Consider the following 21,087-nt stretch of genomic DNA (forward strand, 5'->3'; position numbering starts at 1 on the left):
TAATTATTTAACTATTGTAATCATTTTCAAATCTTGAGTTTATTAAATAAATTGATTTCCATTGTTAATTATATATGTACTGGATTAAATGAATCATCTTACTTGGTTGATGTGTTATTGATTTAGGGTTCACCTACCGTGGAGGAAAAGGTAGGTGCCGCGTGATCCTAAACTGGGTCGTGACCAGAGGAGCATAAGAGCCATCTTCGTACTGTTCTTGGGTTATCGAAGAAACATAGCTTGTTTGCTATGTTTTTGAAGTGTATGTTTTGGTTGGAGTCTGTAGCATTCTTGGGTCATGTTGTTTCTAATGATGGGATTATGGTTGACCCATAAAAGATTGAGGATGTGAGAGGTTGGGCGAGGCCCACTACTGTTACTGAGGTTCGTAGTTTTGTGAGTTTGGCCAGTTATTACCGCCACTTTATGAAGGATTTTGCTGCTATTGCTTTATCTTTGACCAGATTGATTCAGAAGGATGTCCCCTTCTAGTGGTCAGATGATTGTGAGGAGATATTTCAAAAGATCAAGCTTCTTTTGACTTCAGCCCCGCTCTTAGCATTACCCATAGAGGGTAAGGATCTTGCGGTCCTTTGTGATGCATCCCGCATGGGTTTGGGTACTGTGATGATGCAGGAGGGTAGAGTGGTGCCTTGAGTTTTAACCTCCATGGCCAACAGACGCTCGAAAATAATCAAATGACCTAAACTCCCCATACTCACTGCCTTGCGACTCAAGGCAGTGAGTACGGGGAGTTTAGCTCATTTGATTGTTTCGGAGCATCCGTTGGCCATGGAGGTTCACACTCTAGCCAACAATTTCGTTTTCCTTGATATTTCAGCCCCAAGCAAGGTTTTGGCTTTTGTAGAGGCAAGGTCATCTTTATTGGACCATATCAGGACTCATCAGTTTGAGGATTCTTAGTTGAGCAAGATTGGAGATAGAGTTTTAAGGGGTGAGGCCAAGGAGGCCGTGATTGATCCTGAGGGCAATTTGAGGATTAAGGGGCGCATGTGCGTTCCTCGTGTTGGAGATTTGATTTTGTTGATCTTGTCTGAGGCTCATAGCTTTCGCTATTCCATTCATTTGGGGGTGACTAAGATGTACTGCGATTTGAGACAGCACTACTGGTAGCGTCGGATGAAGAGAGATATAGTGGATTTTTGTTACGACCCAATCGGAGGGCCATGATGGGCACCCGATGCTAACCCACCCGGGCACCTCTTATCGTACATTTTCATTCACATCTAGGTGAGCTACATGGCTTACGCATAATTTACATACATCAATAGTGCTAATTCCGTTGGGCAACAACACATTTATATCATCATCAATAACAATGCCCATATCCATATACACAAGCAGACGAGGCTATCAAAATGATATACAAATTATGCGCCGACAAGGCTGCAAGACATCTAACCATACACAACTATCTACAAGCCTCTAAGAAGAGTAGGTAGTAACATATAGGCGGGACAGGACCCTGCCATGCCCAAATGTATGTACACAAAAGAATAATACCCAAAAGTTGTAGCTCCGGATGAAATGGAGCTCTTCCATGTAGTCCCTGAATAAGAAATCTATGGATCGAGCCTGCCTCCCTGTCCACCTGCGGGCATGACACAGCGTCCATAAACAAAAAGACGTCTTTACGAATAATGTACTGAGTATGTAAAGCATAAACAACATCATAGTAGAAGCTTAAGAGACAATACAAGAAATAGCATAAGATATAGCATAAGATGGGAGAATCAGGAGGTAATAGAGTCATTTGTACCTCTAGTGATCTTCATCATTTCTACTTACTTGTCATTCATAGGGACCTTCCATTGCTAATGCTTACTCATGTACATACACATATAAATATTCGTATTTGAACTCATATTCATATTCATACTCATACCGTACCTGACCACAAGGTTTCGGTGATTCGCATACCCGGCCATGACAAGGCTCGGTGATTATACATACCTGGCCCTACCAAGGATCAGTGTTATCCATACCTAGCTGCAATTGTGCGCACACGATAGGTATCATACCCGGCCATATAAGCTCGGTGTTACATAATAGGCATACTTATATCCATATTATACTAAGAATCATGATTCAAGTTAGCTTATTACTCAAAAACATCATAAAAGTTACACTTAACCCTCATTTTCTACTTTCTTCTTCTACCCAAGTTCTTCAACAACCAAGCATTAATGATAACATGAAATATGCATGAAAACTAACCTTTTATCACATGGAAAACTGGGTGAACTGACTCCAAATCAGGAGCCAGATCTAATTCATAAGCCACTCGGCCTACCTTGCGTACAATCTCATAAGGTCCAATGTACTGAGGGCTAAGCTTGCCCTTCTTGCCAAATCTCATGACGCCCTTCATTGGCGACACCTTCAAAAATACCCAATCTTTCACTTGGAGCTCTAAGTCTCTTTGACGATTATCCGCATAGGACTTTTGACGACTCTGGGCTGTTAATAATCTATCCTGTATAAGCTTGACTTTCTTCTATAGCTTGTTGAACTAAGTCCGGCCCTATCAATTTGGTCTCTCCTATTTCGAACCACCCAATTGGGGATCTACACTTTATCCCATATAAAGCCTGATATAGGGCTATCTGGATGCTAGAATGATAGCTATTATTATAAGCAAATTCAATAAGTGGTAAGTGATCATCTCAATTACCTCCAAAATCCAATATGTATGCCCGTAGCATATCCTCAAGGGTCTGAATGGTACGTTCAGCTTGTGCATCAGTCTGTGGGTGGAATGCTGTGCTAAGGCTTACTCGAGTCCCCACGCCTTCTTGGAAAGATTTCTAAAAATTGACTGTAAACTGGGTCCATCTATCGGAGATAATAGATACTGGAACACCGTGAAGTCGCACTACCTCTTTAACATAAAGCTTTGCATAATCTTCCACTACATATGTAGTTCTGACCGGTAAGAAATGAGCTGGCTTCATATGTCTATCCACAATCACCTATATAGAATCATACTTACGTCGAGAACGGGATAAGCCTCTAATGAAGTCCATGTTAATTACTTCTCATTTCCAAGTTGGAATTTCTATAGCTTGCAACAATCCGCCCGGCTTTTGATGCTCAATTTTCACTTGCTGACAGTTTGGACATTGAGCTACAAATTTCACTATATCTTTCTTTATCCCATTCCACTAATATATAGATTTAAGATCATGATACATTTTCGTTGCTCCAGGGTGAACGGAATAATGGGAGCAATGGGCTTCTCTCAATATTTGGTGGCGTAATCCTGCAACATCAGGAACACATAACCTGCCTCGGTATCGGAGAACTCCATCTCCAGAAATCTCAAATGATGACTTCTCCTTCTGAGGTAGTGTACTTCTGTAATGAATTTGCATGGGATCTTCGTATTGTCGCTCCTTCACTTCTACTACTAGCGACGAGACCACTAAGTTTTGAATGATAGCTCCCATACAACTTGAGTCCACTACTCGAACTCCTAGGCTAGCTAATTGTTGGAGCTCACGAGCTATATCTCTTTTATCTGGCTGCACATCGCATAAACTTTCCATGGATCTACGGCTAAAAGCATCAGCCACAATATTTGCTTTCTTGGGATGATATAGGATGTCAACATCATAGTCTTTCAACAATTCCAACCACCGCCGTTGCCGTAAATTTAATTCTTTCTGCTTAAAGATATACTGAGGGCTCTTATGATCTGTATAAATATCAACGTGGATGCCATACAAATAATGTCTCCACATCTTCAATGCATGAATCACTGCAGCCAATTCAAGATTATGGGTCGGATAATTTTTCTCATGTTTCCGTAATTGTCTTGAAGCATACGCAATCACCTTACCATATTGCATTAACACATAGCCTAACCCAATGCCCGAAGCATCACAATAGACAACATAACCTTCCAATCCCTCTGAAAGTGTCAGGACTGGGGCATAAGTTAATCTATCCTTTAGCTCTTAGAAACTACGTTCACAAGCATCTGTCCATTGAAATTTAGCTGATTTCTGGGTCGGCTTTGTGAGTGGCACCGAAATGGAAGAAAAGCCTTTTACAAACCTCCTGTAATAACCTGCTAAGCCTAGAAAACTATGAATCTCCGTAGGTGTTTTAGGTCTTGGCCAAGTCTTCACGGCCTCAATCTTTTGGGTATCTACCTGAATACCATCGGTTGAAATAATATGCCCCAAAAAGGTCGCTGAGTTCAACCAAAACTCACACTTAGAAAATTTGGCAAATAACTCTCAAGTTTGAAGAACTCTAAGAACAATACGCAAATGATCCGCATGTTCTACCTTGGACCTAGAATATACTAGGATATCTTCGATAAACATAATCACAAATAAATCTAGGAAGGGCCTAAACACGTTGTTTATCAAATCCATAAATACTTCCGGTGCATTAGTTAGCCCAAACGACATTACTCGGAACTCAAAATGGTTGTATCTAGTTCTGAAGGCTGTCTTGGGAATATCTTCCTCCCTAACTCGCACTTGATGATACCCAGATCTCAAATCTATTTTAGAAAACCATTTGGCACCTTGTAATTGATCAAATAAGTCATCAATCCTTAGGAGTGGATATTTGTTCTTGATCGGTACTTTATTCAGTTGCCGATAGTCAATGGACATTCGCAAGGAGCCATCTTTCTTTCGCACAAACAACACGGGTGCTCTGCAGGGGGAAGAACTACGCCTAATAAAACCTTTTTCCAGCAAGTCCTTCAATTGCTTTTCACCTCTTTCAACTCTGCGGGAGCCATCCTATAAGGAGGAATAGATATAGGCTTGGTATCCGGTAGCACATCAATAGCGAAATCAACCTCCCGCTCTGGAGAGAGGCCTGGAAGCCCTTCCGGGAATACATCCGGAAACTCATTCACCACGGGGATAGACTGAAGAGTTAGCGATTCAGCTTCTACATCTTGAACCCGAACTAGATGGTAAATACAACTTTTTGTGATCATTTTCCTTGCCTTTAGATAGGAAATAAACCTACCTTTCAGGGACGCAGTATTTCCTTTCCATTCTAAAACTGGTTCTCCCGAAAACTGGAAGCGAACCATTTTAATTCTACAATCAACATTGGCATAGCAAGAATCCAACCAATCTATGCCCATGATAACATCAAAGTCCACCATTTTTAACTCATGTAAGTCAATCATAGTACGATGGTCACAAATCACAACTTCACAGTTCTTATATACACGGCTAGCTATTACCGATTCACCAACGGGTGTAGATACCTCAAAAGGTTTGATCGACTCCAGTTCGACCCCAAATCGATCCGCAATATATGGAGTAACATATGACAATGTGGAGCCCGAATCTATCAAAGCATATACATCATGAGAAATTACCGATAATATACCTATGACGACATCGGGAAAAGACTCAAGATCCTGGAATACCGCCAAAGCATAAATATGGTGCTGAGGACCACTAGAACTGGGAGCTCTCCCTCTATCCCTACCATGGCTAACTGGCGCATGTGAACCTGGCCCCATAAGGCGTATAGATGATGAAGACCCAACTGCCGACCCTGAAGTCTGAACTCTACCCCTGCCACCAACTGAGGGGCAATCACGCCTGATATGGCCTTGCCGACCACATGCATAGCAAACCTCTCAGCCTAGTCGACACTGGCCCTAATGTAACTTCCCGCACTGGGAACATCGTGGCACGAGTTGCCTTGCCTGACCCGGATCTCCTCTGAACTGAGAACATGAAGCCTTGAAACTCTGACTCGGCCCGGAATAAGTGGATCTATCAAATCTCTAACTTGTAAACCGTGGAGGCGCACCAGTCATAGAAGGGCCTGAATGCCTAGAAAACTGCTTTCTTTGCTCACCTCTAAATTCACTCACCGGACCCGCAGATCTAGCCCTCTTGCTGTACCCTCTATCATGTTCACGCTCACTTCTTTGCTGTTGTTGGCTTTCCTCTAAACTCTGGGCATGGGCTTAAATGCGTGAAATATCCATATTGTCCTGAAGGGACGCAGTGAAGCATCTATCCATCAAGTGTGGCCCTAGGCCTCTCACAAATCGGGGCACTCGATCACCCATATCCGCTACCATGGCCGGAGTAAACCTGGCCAAAGAATTGAAGCTGAGACTATACTCTAAGGCACTCATACTTCCTTGCCTAAGATTCAAGAATTTATCAGCTCTAGCTTGCCGAACCTAAGGAGGTAAGTAATGTCGGAGAAAGGCATCCACAAATTCTTGCCATACCGGGGGAGGTGCATTGACTCCTTGTGAAGCCATCCAAACCATATACCAATGAACCGCAACATCCCGGAGTCAATAGGATGCTAACTCCACCGATTCCACGTCTGAAGCATGCATTAACCGAAGTTTCCTCAGCATCCTATCAATAAAATTCTGAGGGTCCTCTTCCGGCTTTGACCCAAAAAATCACGGGCCCTTGCACTAACAACCCTTTCACCTTGCCCTGTACCTTACCGCTGAGTCTAGACGACAACCAACTGAGTAAGTAAATGAATGACCTCTTTTGCATCTTGGCCTGAAGCATCCGGTGGAGGAGCTGGAGGTGCTGGAGCTAGGGCTGAAGCTTCCTCATGCTCTTCAGAAATAGGCACTGAGTGGGAGGATTGAGATTGAGCCGCATTCTGGGACTCATCCTCCTTTACAAACGTTGGCGGTACTCTTTCAGCCCGCTTCTCTGCCACTGTCTTGCCCTTTTGGGCTGCCGTAGCCTTTCCCTTTACAGGCATTTCTGAAATACATAATACACAGTTAAAGAAAGAGAAATCCTTATATCATGGCTCTATCGCACGATCTTATGAAGAAAGAAGGTCATTCATTCCTAAAATGCCTGTAGCCTCCTGTGTATAAGTATGGCGCGCAACACACCCATAGATAAGACTCTACTGGGCACGGCTCGTAGACACACCCTAGGATAGAACTGCTCTGATACCACTTTTGTCACGACCCAACCAAAGGGCCTTGACGGGCACCCGGTGCTAACCCACCCGGGCACCTCTTATCGTACATTTTCATTCACATCTAAGTGAGCCACATGGCTTACTCATAATTAACATACATCAATAGTGCTAATCTCGTTGGGTAACAACACATTTATATCATCATCAATAACAATGCCCATATCCATATACACAAGCCGACGAAGCTATCAAAATGATATACAAAATATGCGCCGACAAGGCTGCAAGACATCTAACCATACACAACTATCTACGAGCCTCTAAGAAGAGTAGGTAGCAACATATAGGCGGGACAGGTGTCACGACCCAACCGGAGGGCCGCGACGGGCACCTGGTACTAACCCACCCGAGCACCTCTTATCATACTTTTCATATTTACATCTAGGTGAGCCACATAGCTTAATCATATTATCCATCCATTATTCATACTAATCCCATTGGGGAACGATACATATATATATATCACCATCAATAACAATGCCCATATAAGTGTACATATGCCGACGAGGCTAACAAAATGATATCCAAATTATAGGCCGACAAGGCCAATTACATCTAACCATATACACATGTCTACGAGCCTCTAAGGAGAGTATATCATATCATATAGGCGGGACAGGACCCCGCTATACCCCTAAATATGTACACAAAAAAATAAGTACCAAAAGTTGTATCTTCGAATGAAATGGAGCTCCGCTATGTAGTCCCTGAGTAATAAGGCTATGGATCAAGTCTGTCTCCCTGGCCACCGTCAATAAACAAAAGGACGTCAGTACGAAGAATGTACTGAGTATGTAAAGCATGATTAACATCATTATGAAAGCATAATAGAAAACATAAGAAATAGCATAGGACTGGAGATGGTAGTATCATCGTCATAAACACTTACTTGCTTTTCATAGGGACTTTCAATTTCTAATGTGTGATTTTGTACATACCTCAATATCTGTATCTGTACTTGTGTTCGTACTCATTTACATTTCGTATTCGTATTCGTATTCATTTACATATCATTTACATAGCATACCCGACCATGAAGGTTTGGTGGTTTCACATTCCCGGCCATGACAAGGCTCGGTTTCATGCATACCTAGCCCTCCCAAGGCTCAGTGTTATACATAGCTGGCCCTACCGAGGCTCAGTGTTTTACATACCCAATTGCAGTGGTGCGCGTGCATTATATATATATATATATATATATATATATATATATATATATTCTACCCGGCCATATAAGCTCGGGGTTTCATAATAGCCATACATAGGCACATATACATAAAAGCTCATAAGAATTTAGTACAATCGTCCATTACATCTATCCTTAGAGGATTACTCGTCATATGAGGAATTTAGTACAATCGTAACATAGCGAGAATCATGAGCTTAGTAGCTTTTGAAGATAGCATCTTTTGGGGGACATCATTGTCTTATAGAAGAGTAGATATTTGGCCAAAGAACCATGCCTTATGAAAGAAGGGTTAGCCTTACATGCCTTTCCGTTCAACAATTCTATCACTTGCACGTTCTCCTTCAATGCTCACGTTTCTACCTTCATTAGAGTTATACTATCATTAGAAAATTGATAGCTTAGCATACAAGACTAAAGCTTAAAGAAAATTGGACAGCATCTCCTTTATTTATACGGCTTCCTCCATATCATATATCAACTCCCAAACATCAATAATACATTTACAACATCATATCAATAGTCTTTATTCACCTACATTATCCTTACTTCTCAATTCACTTCCAATCATCCATATCTATGGTCATAGCACACTATAACATTCGCTCATATACGATGTTTATCTCATGTTCTCAATATCATTTATAACATGATTACAATCATAGCATATCAAGAATCATTACTCAACCCAAGCTACTACTCACAAACATCACTTTTCTCACATTCAAGACCCATTTTCTATATCCTTTTACAATCCAAGTGTTTCAACTTCTCAATACCTTAAACAACATGGAAATACCATAAAACTTACCTTAGATGTTGTAGGAATGAACCTTGGGTGGAAATACTTCACTTGAGCCAAAACCCTAGTTCACCTCCAGTGAAATTTCTTGACTTGGATGATCTTTAATGAGTTTCTTACACTTGATTTTCTTAGTTTGAAGAAGTTGATCATAAATTTCTCTTGTGTTCTTATGGATGAAGAGTGGAAAGGGTTTCTTGAGAGTTCTTGAAGTGTTGGGTGGAAAATGAAATGAAATAATGAACTTGGTCCCTTTTTAATAACTTCAACATCTGACCAGTCAGGAAATTATACAGACACTTATACGGTCCGTACAAACATATACAGTCCGTATAAGTGACCGTGAAATCACCACTTAAACCTCTTGATGTTGTGACGATTATACGACACATTATATGGGCCGTATAATTTTATACAGTCCATATAAGTGACCGTATAATCCCACCAGTGAGGGACTTCACTGTGACAGTTCTGCGGTCCATTATACGGACCGTATAATCGGCCGTGGAAATGTCACACCCTAATCTTGATAGGGCATGACGGGCACCCGACTCTCATCAGAGTCGAGCGAACCCTTAAACATTCGCTCTATCCAAAACCTGTCATTTCAAAAACTTTTAAAAACATGAAACTTTTTCACATAGAGATCATTATCTTTATACTGATTATGAAAACTTTCAATCAATTAAGTACTTTAAACCAATTGAAATTGTGTAACATACATACTCTTTTAAAATCTATAAATGATTCGCACTTCTCGACGCCCTATCCACAGGACACTGTCTGCAAAGTCTCTAACATATACCAAATACCATGACATAAGTACTTTGACCTGGCAACACACCGAACTGAGATGTCGCTCGCCAATCCAGCTGGTAGCATGGGAACATCCTATAGCCACTGTCTTCCACTCATCTGTATACACCTGCGTGGCATGAAACGCAGCCCCCGAGGAAAGGGGGTCAGTACGGAATAGGTACTGAATATGTAAAGCATTACTGAATCGTAAACAAGGAAAGGCGTAACAGTAAACCAGTTTAGAAGCAACCCGGGAATAACCTGGAACAACGTTTTAATCCGTGCCATGTAGTACCTTACACAAATCCTAGCATACTCAATGTGAATATAGTATCACAACAGTCCCTTCGGACAGCCGCTTCCGGCATAGTAACAATGATGGCCCCTTTGGGCATTCCGCTTCCGACATAATAATAATGATGGCCCCTTCGGGCATGCCGCTTTCGGCATAATAATAATGTTGGCCCTTTCGGGCATGCCGCTTCCGGCATATTAATGATGGCCCCTTCGGGCATGCCACTTCCGGCATAATAATAATGTTGGCCCCTTCGGTCATGCCGCTTCTGGCATATTAATGATGGCCCCTTCGGGCATGCCGCTTCCGGCATAATAATAATGTTGGCCCCTTCGGGCATGCCGCTTCCGGAATATTAATGATGGCCCCTTCGGGCATGCCGCTTCCAAAATAATAATAATGTCGGCCCCTTCGGGCATGCCGCTTCCGGCATAATAATAATGTTGCTATGGAATGTAAACATAAGTCGTAAATGGAATGAAATAGTAAAACCTCGCACCCCCTTTGGAGTGGTTTTGAAAATCTAAATAGTAAAATCTCGTACCCCCTTCGGAGTGGTTTTGAAAATCTAACTTTGTGTTTCCTTTAGTATAAAACTAATTTCCTCGAAATCATTAGTAAACCATATACACGTTTCAAGTCAATCTGAGTTAGCATAAGAAAGTTATGGACATTATTCATTATAGAAACCTCTACGAACATTTTCAAAACAATCCGAGACAATCCCACAACGATTACAAATTCATTTTAATCCACCCAACCTTCATTTTTATTATGGAATCCACAACAACAACAATCAAACCACTAAATAAAAATCAATTCATCTTATCTTAGCAACATACCCTTATTCGGCCATGACCTATACATACATATTTCATGAATTTCATCCCTTTCTAATTACTACAATACTCACAAATCATCCATAACACATGTAAAAGAAGATTAAACCTTACCTTCTTCCACCCATCCTCTTGCTCAGCTAGGGTTGGAATTTGCACAAATGAACGATTTGATTACTCCAACAACTCCTTCATGTTAATAAAGACCTTCCAATTGCTTGGAATAATACAAAAAAATAATTTTTCTTGATCAATTCCATGGACACAAATTTTTGGAACCATGGCCGAATGCCCCTTAATTTTTTTTTTCAAGCTTTCTTGAATTGGAAGATGAGTAATTTTTTTGTCTTGCTTTGTAAGCTCTCATATATATATATATATATATCGTATAAGAGGGTGGACACATGCCCCACCTCATGGCTCAAGGCAATTGGCGAAGCCATGGGTGGGGACCACACTCACACACCACACGGCCAAAAGGGGTTCTTCATTAACCTTCTTGAACTTCTTGTGAAATTCCCATTTTTCCCCTAACCTTCCACAATATTACCATGAACCTTCTTGTGAATTTCCCTTTTTACCCTTAGCCTTTCGCAATATTTCCATACTAATAAACAACTTGTATATTAAAATAACTTTGGAAAATAGTCTTGCCCTTAACTTACCACGACTATCTTTAAATATCCGAATGTACAAAATAGGGGATATAACATCCTCCCCCCCTTTAGAACATTCGTCCTCGAATGTTCAACTGGCCTCATGGGGTGTTATAATACTTCGGGAGGGTCCCTGTTATAATTGTCCTTTTCTTCATGCTCATTCCTTATCTTCACCCTATTCTTAAGTTACCCTTTTGGAAAGCTCCTCCATGTCTGAGGCATCCGTGTTAATCTTACCCTACGCTTATCTCTTTATATACCTCTCACAGGCTGGGAAACTCTTAACATCGTCGCAAAGCCTAAACATTCTTTCCCTTACCTCACATCCCTTGTCATAGTCACTATTCCTTTAGCCCCACTTATGGAAATTGGTTCTCGAACCTCACACATTCCTCTTTTGTTCCACATTACCGCACTTTATCCTCTCCGTGTACCTACCTGTGAATCTTTTACCCAAATAGTCTCATGCTTTGCCGGTAGTTTCTCTTGAGGGCTTCACTCACTGAGGTTTCTTACCTTGCACCTTTTTCCGACATTTTGATTTCCCTGCCTTCCATTTACTCACTCTCTTTCTTTTTCAAATATCGTTGTATTAGACTTTCCAGTCTTAACATGTAGTGAAAATAACATCAGCTCACCTTGTAATACTTGTACCATTTATTTTTGCTGTCACTTGAACTTCGGTACCTTTGCTCGATTGATTCTTTCCATACCGTAACACCGGTCGCCAGGGACACACATGCTCACCGATACAATCGCATGTGGGATATCATTCGCATTCATATATATGTATCTATAATTACAACCGTCTCGCCTACAAAATACTTCCAAACGCTATTCGAACTCATCCTAGCTCCAGAGCTGTGATGCACTCTCTGTCTCTTCACCAATCTAGTCTGCCTCGTCCTACGCGACCTCTTATGGTCTCCAACCATCCCGTATACTCTAGTTTCCCTTAGGCTACTCTAGCTTCCCATTTGTCTCTTATGTCTAAATCTATAGGATTTCTTGCACACTTCCCAGGGGGTCACCCATCCTAATATTTCTCTCACCTTAGCACGCTTAACCTCGAAACTTCGATGAAATTCAGTGCATTAATGCTGATATAATCGCATCCACCTCACCGCATGGCCTTCATTACATGATCTGGAGCAAGTTGAAGTCTTGACAGATTCCGAGACATTCTCGTAATACATTCTTGGGGTTCGTTTAGATGATAAGGATCTCCATCACTACCATAAACATCACCACTATCATGTATCACTTCGGGTGATCTATAACGTAAACTGAGGTCATATGTTATATAGCACGCTCAGTCACGTCATAAAATCATCTAGAAACTTAGGCTTGAAACTCTCTAGGATTGGAGTCATCGTAAGATTTTTCTGAAACTATAGACTTCTGGCATTTATAGGGGTAAAAATATTATGGATGTCATGTATGGAATCAAAACATAGGAATCGTGCCTTTTCAATCCCCAATGTTCACCTTTCACCTGTGTGTATAGCTACCTTTCATCCTGGATTCCCAGGTTCCTGATGGTAGGGAACACACCTTCGTCGCCGTTACTTATGAATACTCGATTATCCACCTCTTTGGACTTTCGCTCGCCACTCTTATATAGTAATACGTCTTTCTCCTTAACAATTACTATTTATCCCTTTTTAATCCCCAATATTCTCCTTCACTTTCATCCACCCAACTTTACATTTCAATCATATTTCAATATTCTTACCTTATCCAACATGCCTTTTCTGCACCGTTACTTACCACTATACATTGTAACTGCTAATGTCATCGGTCCCTTTCTTCTGTCGATGTCGTCCTTTAGCTGAAATCAAAGGTTAGTACAAGGGACTTCATTTCCTACGACTGGTCTCTATCGCACGATCTTAGATATGAAAGAAAGAATGACACCCTATTAATGTCTCGTAGCCTCCTGTTTATAGATGTGGTGCATAACACATCGATAAACAAGACTCTACTAGACACGACTTTGCAGACAACCCCTAGGACGAACCGCTATGATACCACTTTGTCACACCCTAATCTTGATAGGGCATGACGGGCACCCGACTCTCATCAGAGTCGAGCGAACCCTTAAACATTCGCTCTATCCAAAACCTGTCATTTCAAAAATTTTTAAAAACCTGAAACTTTTTCACATAGAGATCATTATCTTTATACTGATTATGAAAACTTTCAATCAATTAAGTACTTTAAACCAATTGATATCGTGTAACATACATACTCTTTTAAAATCTACAAATGATTCGCACTTCTTGACGGCCTATCCACAGGACACTGTTTGCAATGTCTCTAACATATACAAAATGTTATAGCCCGTATTTTGTACGTCCGGAAATTTCAAGGTAATCATGGTAAGTTAAGGGCAATACCATTTTCAAAATTATTTTAATGTACAAGTTGGTTATGGATATTATTTATGAATATTATTAGTGTGAAAATAATGATAAAGGCTAACGGTGAAAAGGAAAATTCGCAAAGATGGCTTATGGTAATATTGAGGAAGGCTAGGGGCAAGAAGGACATTTCACAAAAATTCAAGAAAGGTCAAGAATATTCCACCATGGCCGTGTGGTGTATATGGGTCCCACCCATGGCCATGTGTTCATATTTTCATTTGTGGGACTCAAGTATATATATATATATATATATATATATATATATATATATATATATGTGTGTGTGTGTGTGTGTGTGTGTGATGGCAAATAATACATATTAAAAAAAAAAATCAAGAAGCTTGGAGAAGAGGAGAAAGAAAGAAGAAGAGGAAAAGGGTTCAGCCATGGTGGAAAAAATTTGAAGCCATGGAAATTGATCAAGAAAATTATTTTCTTCTAGCTTTTCTACCAATTGGAAGGTCCTCTATAACGTGGAGTAGTAGTTGAAGCAAGCAAACCATTCTTTGTGCAATTTTAACCCCTAGCCGAGAAAGAAGATGGGTGGAAAAGAAGGTATGTGTTCAATCCTCTTTTACTTGTGTTATGGATGATTTATGTATGTTGAAGTATGTAGAAATGGATGGAATTCATGGTACATGTGTGTGTTGATGTTGTGGCCGAATATAGTAGTGTTGTGTAGATATGGTGAATTGATTTTATTTAATAGTTTGATTGTTGTGTTGTGGATTCCATGATGCAAAATGAGGATTTAATGGTTTGAAATTAAGTTGTAATCGTTGTGGTGTCGTGGTGGAAGTTAATGTGACACTAGCATGAATTCTTATATTTGTATGAATGAAGTTGTTAATGTAAAATGTTGGTGGAATTCATGAATTTAGAAGTGAGACATTCGTTGGGAAGATTGTAAGTTGGGTTGTTGTGATTGAATTTGAAAGAAGGAAATAAGTTGTTATTGTTCTTGTTGAAATTGGAAGGTGTCGGGTGAAGTAGTGGGTTGATTGAGTCGTTTTGAATATTATGTGAATTGAATTGAATATAAATGAAATGTCGTTAAATTGTATGACAAAGGTTGTTAATGTTAGAATATGTCTTGAATTGATTGTTGATGTTGTTGGTATGATTGATGGTATTGTTGTTGATAGTTTGGCCGAGTTGAATTCTCGGATTGTTGATTGATGATTTAGGCCGAGTTAGATTCTCAGGGATGCTGCCGAAATTTCGGCAGATCATAAGTGAATTTATTTGAAGGATTAAGACAAGTATATGATGATGAATCTAATGATATGCTCTGTATTTCCATTCTGTTATGATTTGCAATTACATCCCTTACTATGTTATTATTCATGCCTTACATACTCAGTACATTGCTCGTACTGACCCCCTTTCTTCGGGGGCTGCGTTTCATGCCGCGCAGGTACACCCAGATGAGTAGAAGCTATGATAGAAGATGTTCCAGTGGAGTTGGCAAGCTCCATTTGCCCTGGAGCGTTGCCGGGTCAGATTACTATGCTATGATGTCTTGTTCGAAGTTAGAGACTTTGCAGACAGAGTCACGGGTATAGAATGTCGGTATAGTAATCTGCTCCACCAGCCGATGTGTTATTCTGTTTCATGTTACGAGTTTCATGTGATGATAGATTTTATTTGAATTGAGTACAATGAAAGGAAAAATTCTGAAAGCTTTACTATGTTTCTCATTTCTTATTGATGTAAGAGTCTAAAGAGATTAAGTATGTAATAAGAGTCAGCGGGTTCGCTCGGCTCCGAGTATGGGGTCGGGTGCCCATCACACCCTAGTAAGATCGGGGTGTGACAAAGTGGTATCAGAGCAGGTCGTCCTAGGGGTTGTCTGCAAAGTCGTGTCCAGTAGAGTCCTGTTTATGGGTGTGAAGCCAGCCACATTTATAAACAGAAGGCTGCGGGGCATCTAGGGATTGTTGACCTTCTTTCTGTCTTAGATCGTGCGATAGAGCCAAGTCATAGGAAAATGGAATTCCTTATACAAGCCTTACCTACGACGGAAGAAGGTGAGAAGCGATATGGAAAGTCACAGGGGTAAGTATTGATATTCTGTTCTGTTACCTGAAACTGGAGGCTCTGGATGGCTGAAATGTGTCATATAGCCGTATGTTCTGTAAGGTATTGTTGATATTTGCTGCGTACAGATCTTGAATAGTAGGAATGGTAAAGGAGATTCTGCCAGAATGGATACGCCCAACAGGAAGAAGCGTGGAAAGGAAATACTGTAAATAGGCAATAAGTGAGATGCGTTGTTTCAGAAAGGTTATGGATTTGGCATGGCGATGAAGGTGCGATCACTACCATCCGGAATCTGGGAATCCAGGACGAAAGATAGTTATGCACGTATGTGAAAGGTGAATGTTGAGGGTCGAAAAGGGGTAAAATAGTAATTGTAAAGGAGAAAGATGTGTTACGAGAGTGTCTCGGAATCTGTATGACTTCAACTTGCTCAAGATCATGTAATAAAGGTCATGCGGAAAGGTGGACGCGATTATGTCAGCATTAATGCACCGAATTTCATCGAAGTTTCGAGGTTAAGCGTGCTGAGGTGGGAGCAATTTTAGGATGGGTGACCCCCTGGGAAGTATGCAAGAAATTCTATATATCCAGACATAGGAGACAAATGAGAAGCTAGAGTGGCCTAAGAGAAACTAGAGTATATGGGATGGTTGGAGACCATAAGTGTTATGTCCCGTGTTTTCGTATAACGGGAAATCGAGAAATAATTACGATTTGTGTGTTATAAGGAAATATTTTGATTTTAGTAAGTATGACTATGTTGGTTATGGAATCATTAATGTTAGGACACCGGGGAAGGCCGAGGGAAGATTTGGAATTTCGGAAATTAGTTTCGGGAATTACAAAACGGGACTTTTCATGAATTGGGCCAAGAAAAATACAATACAATTGAGGCCCAAAATTTGTGAAGGTGGCCGGCCTTAGCCATGGCCCAAGCCCATCCTTTTAATGTCATGTGCTATGCACATGACTCTTAAATGGATATATATCATCTACACTTAGTAATTATCAAGAAACAAAGCAAAAAATTCAAGAACACCACAAAAAAGGGGGTTCGGCCGAAGCTAAAGGAAAAGAGAAAGAAAAATTTCCAAGCTTTGTTGTTGATCCAAAAATATTAGTTTCTACATAGTTGTGAACTGATCAAGACCCTCTTCAACGGGATATAATTAGTTTGGCACAAGAGCCTCGTTTGCGACAAGTCGGAAATTCAAGAAAAGGTAAGAATTTTGCCCCTCTAATGTTATAGAATTGAGATGAATGTGCTAAGGATTGAGAATAGACGAGAATCCCGTAACCTTGATGTATATAGAAAGCCGTGAGTGTGTGTGTATATTGCATGTTGGCCGTGAGCCCTAGGAAGAAGAAAGTGATGTGAATTGATCTTGTTTAGTTTGTATAATGTGTCGTTGTGACCTTTGTGTCGTAAATGATTGATTGATGAATTGGATTGGCATTGGAAAATGATTGCGGAACGTTATCGGAAAGTGTATACCTTTGGTATAATTGTGTATATCATTGTATATCTAGGATGCTAAAGACTTTAAATGTGATTTATGGTTGATGTTAATGAATTCGGAATGAAACGACGCAAGTTAGAATGTTCGTCGTGACTTTTGGGGTTTTGAATGGAATATGGAAAATAATGAAATTCGGGAACTTTCGTATATGGCTTGGAATGTATTTGGGGATGTGATTGAACAATCTTGAATGAGTAAATAAATATAATGATGTGGATATAGATTTGGAGTCTTGGAAGTTTGAATGAAAAGTTGCCAACTTGTGTACTAAAGCAGAACTTTGAAGCTAGAGTGATTTGATTATGATTTGTGTTGTTTGATGAGGTGTGGGCTGTTGTATTGATGTATTTTGAGCCGAGCTATGTCTCGGGGATGTTAGATTTATAGGGGAAATGCTGCCGAAATTTCGGTAGACAAAAATGAAGTTAAAGGCATTTTTAAGCCTAAGAATCTCAATTGGTAACTTTGACCATTTGCCGATTTCGGACGAAACGGGACTGGAATTTTGGGAGAGCGTAAGACGTCCGTAAGGTATGTAAAGCTTCCCACTTCTTCGTTTGGCATATCGTAGTGTGATAGGCGAATATGGGAACTTCCGGAGCATTTCTGCTCCTCGAAACCCGATCCACAGAAAAGTTACTATTCATTCAATTCAATTGAAGCCTAAGGGCTCTATTTTGGCTAGAATGCCACCACTCGTCCGAAACCTATCGAAATGTGGTCGGGTAACTTAGAAATGATTATGTATGACCCTTTGGCCTATAAATGTTCGTAAAATATGTTTGCCACCTCAATTCGACTCGAGGTCGGCCCGCTAACCCCGAGACGCCCTATTTGTCTTATTGGGCTGTCCTTTTGAATAAAGTTTGAAATGATACCTTCGATTTTGGAACTTCCTCCTACGGGATGTGTTTTGAATATTACGATACGCTAAGTTACGTTTTGAGCTATACGTACTATTTTGAAAATGTTTTGTGAAATGAAACCTTGTATCGACTAAGTATTCGATTACTTTGTATTATGAAATGACTTATGGGACTACTCTGTTTTGAAAGTCTATTTTGAAGTATGATTTGCATTTGTTTGCTCACGACTCCGCTCGTGCCTTATTATGACTTCGTTCACCGGTTCCCGGGCCGGTTTTGATTCGTGCGCCTTATGATAATTCGGCCGTATGCTGTGTTATGATTCCCGAGGCTTCGCCATAGGGCCGGGTTCCGTTTGGAGTTATGCTGTGATATGGCTCGTGATGCGATACGCTCACCTCTGATTATGTTTATGTTCGGGGATGTACGGAGATTTGAAACCTTCTGGTGTTATGCTGTGTGTGGCGCCAGCGTCGGAGTGGCGACCACGTTCCTAAGCGTTTGCATGATTTCGTTTGCATTATGTATACGTATATGATTTCGATACGGATTTTGACATACCGATTTGTACTCCATTTTGTATCTGGTTTGCTTTCGGTTTTGATCCATATTTCTGTACTCCGTGCTTTGCATACTCAGTACATATTTCGTACTGACCCCCTTTCTTCGGGGGGCTGCGTTTTATGCCCGCAGGTGCAGATATCGGTGATCCTCCACAGTAGGTTTCACTCTTTGCTATTCCGGAGTACTCCTCTTTGATCCGGAGTCCACTTTTGGTACAGACTCCTTTTGCTTTGTATATATTCGGTATATTTGACTATTTGGGTACGGCGGGGCCCTGTCTCGCCATATGTCTTTGTTTTGAGTTCGTAGAGGCCTGTAGTCATATATGTGGGGCGAGGGTCCTATAACTGTTTGTTTGATTTTGTTTTCTGGTCTTAAAGCGGTCCGTTTGTTTTGATGGCCCTAAATGGCCCTTATGCTTATATTTGCACTTCTGACCGGCGATGTCTATTCCGCCGCTCCATTTGGATTTGATATGACGTTTTGATTTGTGCGGCCGCTTAAGACATATTTGATAGAAATTCAGTTTGATATGACTTTTATGAATTTTTGGAATATGCTCGGATTTGGTAAATGAATATGCGATTTGGTCTGGGTACCCAGATAGGGTGCCAGTCGCGGCCCACGGGGCTGGGTCGTGACAAAAGTGGTATCAGAGCAGTTTGTCCTCGGAATGTCTACAGGCCGTGTCTCGTAGAGTCTTGTTTATCGATGTGTTGTGCACCACATCCATAAACAGGAAGCTACAGGGCATTTAGGATGTTACTTTCTTTGGAATCTTAGATCGTACGATAGAGCTGTGCTATTAGGGTCATTCTGATCTGACCCGTTATTGTGTTTGCAGTGATGCCTCCGAAGAAGGCAACGGCGGCCCAGAAGGGCAAAGCGAGGATGGGAGAGACCAGTCAGGCACAGCGATCTACCCGGGCTCGTGTCTATGATTTGCCCGAGGTTGTGCCTAATTCTGAGGGGTCTGCTACACCCCCACTAGTACAGCCTGGAGCAGGACCTTCAGCAGCTCCAGAGGTCCGTGTACCCGCTCCTGAGACTCCAGCTCTTCAGCCAGGGGCGCAGGATAGGACCCTGAGGGAGGCTGTACAGTTGCTGACCACACTGGTAGCAGGACAGGCTCGCAGACGCGGGCGGAGGGACGATGATGACGATGACAGGCGGGACAGCCTGAGAGTTCGGGAGTTTCTGTTATGTGGCCCTCCAGAGTTTTTCGGGTCTAAGCCCGATGAGGACCCCCATGATTATATTCGGGGGATGCGACGCTCACTGGACTTGGTCAGGGCTTCAGAGACCGAGTCGGTCGAGCTGGCTTCGCACAGACTTCGAGATGTGGCTACCCACTGGTACGAGACTTGGGAGCTGTCTAGGGGAGAGGGTGCCCCTCCAGCCACTTGGGATCAGTTTGTGACAGCATTCACCCGCCACTTTCTGCCCCCAGAGTTACGACGGGAGCGAGCTGATCGGTTTTTACATTTGCAGCAGAGGGGTCGAAGCGTTCGTGAATATAATTTGGAGTTTGATTCCTTGGCCCGGTATGCACCTGCCGTGGTAGCTGATATGTCTGATCGGATGCATAGATATGTTATGGGGTTGGATCATTACCTGATTGACGGCTGTATGGCGGTGTCATTGCAGACAGATATGGACATTGCCCGTCTACAGGCCTACGCCCAGGGGATGGAGAACCGGCACCGAGCAGATCGGCCCAGTAGGGAGTATGATGGGAGACGGCCCAAGAGGGCCAGATCAGTGCGGTATTCTGGAGATTCTCAGGGCGGGCAGCCTCAGTATCAGTCCAGTGGATACTTCCCTCCGTCAGGCCGGGACACACAGTCTGCTAATAAGAGATTGGATAGTGCGGGACCGTCTGGGGCCGGTCAGAGCCCCAGAGTGGTAGGCTCACAGGTATCCAGGGGTCCCAGCCAGGCCAGACCACCCAGGCCCCGTTGTTCTCATTGCGGGAAGTCTCATCCTGGGGAGTGCTATCGAGCGATCGGAGCTTGTTTTTCTACTGGTGGTCAGGGCCACTTTATGAGAGACTGTCCGTTGGCTAGCGGTTCTGGTAGTGTGGCTCAGCCGACAGGGTC

The sequence above is a fragment of the Lycium barbarum genome, chromosome 1 (genome assembly GCF_019175385.1).
Source record: "Lycium barbarum isolate Lr01 chromosome 1, ASM1917538v2, whole genome shotgun sequence".
Classification (NCBI taxonomy): Eukaryota; Viridiplantae; Streptophyta; class Magnoliopsida; order Solanales; family Solanaceae; genus Lycium; species Lycium barbarum.